We start from the raw sequence: 1,281 nt of genomic DNA, 5'->3' as shown, positions 1-1,281 counted from the left end.
GTCGGCCATAATGAATAATGCTTTTTATAGTTTTACAGCTTTTTTGATTTCAGTCAACATTTATAATATTCTGAGTCTGTCTGCATTTATTCTTCTTTCAACTTCTGCAGTAAAAGGCTTGCCCATTGCAGCTGCTTTGCCTAGCAGCGTGTTAAGGTTAACGGATCTGGAGGAAATCAGTATTTGTGGGGTGCAGGATTCCTGTGAGGGCACAACTCGTATGCTACTACTTCCTTACAAAATGATAAAGAGAAAGGAACTTAAGTGTTTGCCTTCTGTTCAGAATTGTACCGAGGATGGCGTTTGAAAATGGAGGGCCCTGCTGGGAGGCTCTTGTCAGCGCTGGTTATACAAACGGAAGGATTCTTTGCTAACAGACCTCAAGGAATATCATAGGACGGTTTGGGTTGGAAGGGACCTTTAAAGATCACCTCGTTCCGACCTTTTACCAGACCAGGCTGCTCAAAGCCCCATCCAACCTGGCCTTGAACTCTTGCGGGGACATGGGGCATCCGCAGCTTCTCTGGGCAACCTGCTCCCAGTCTCACCGCCCTCGTGACCAGCGGCAGGTCCCTCAGCCTGCCCTCGTCCCCAACCTGCCCCCGCCCCTCGCCACCTCCGCGGCCCCGGGCTGGGCCCACACCAGTGTCGTCTTGCCTGGGCTGGGGAGAGCAGCGGGGTGCAGTCGCCCCAGTGCCAAATAAGAGAAGAGAAAAGCATCTTTACTGTTCTTTTTCTTGTTTTATTGGGCCTTTTAAAATCAGGCAATAAACAATCTTGAAAAGATCTTGAAATGAAGCAGCTAGAAGGGACCTTAATGCTGAAGGCGAGCACTTCTTCCTGGCAGACCTGCGGTCGTCTGCTTCTCCAGAGGAACAGCTGTCCCTCTGACTTCTTTGCTTGGTCTGTGGCTGCTCTTTGTGCACCACCGTGGGGGGTCCGGCTTCTTCAACCACCCTTGTCCTCGGACTGAAGGATCCCCAGCTCCAGGCGCCAGGGACCTCGGCGTCCCTCTGAGGGATTGCTGATTGCCGGGCAGTGGAATGGGTGAGCCCCCAGGATGGCTGGGCCTCCCAGCTACCGCCAGGCACAGAGGCTGCAGCAGTGGTAAGGGGCTGGCCGGGTGCTGGTGTCGGTGTGGTGTCATGGAGAGGAGCCCTGGCTCGGTGTGGTGGTGCCAGGGGAGCCATGCCGGAGGTGGATCCACTTCCATTGACTCTTCTTGGTCTTTGAGTGGATCCACCTCCATGGGCTCCACACCATCCACCCCATGAGTGATGG

The sequence above is a fragment of the Cariama cristata genome, unplaced genomic scaffold, assembly GCF_000690535.1.
Source record: "Cariama cristata isolate BGI_N322 unplaced genomic scaffold, ASM69053v1 scaffold20618, whole genome shotgun sequence".
Classification (NCBI taxonomy): Eukaryota; Metazoa; Chordata; class Aves; order Cariamiformes; family Cariamidae; genus Cariama; species Cariama cristata.
Note: the sequence above shows the minus strand (reverse complement) of the source record.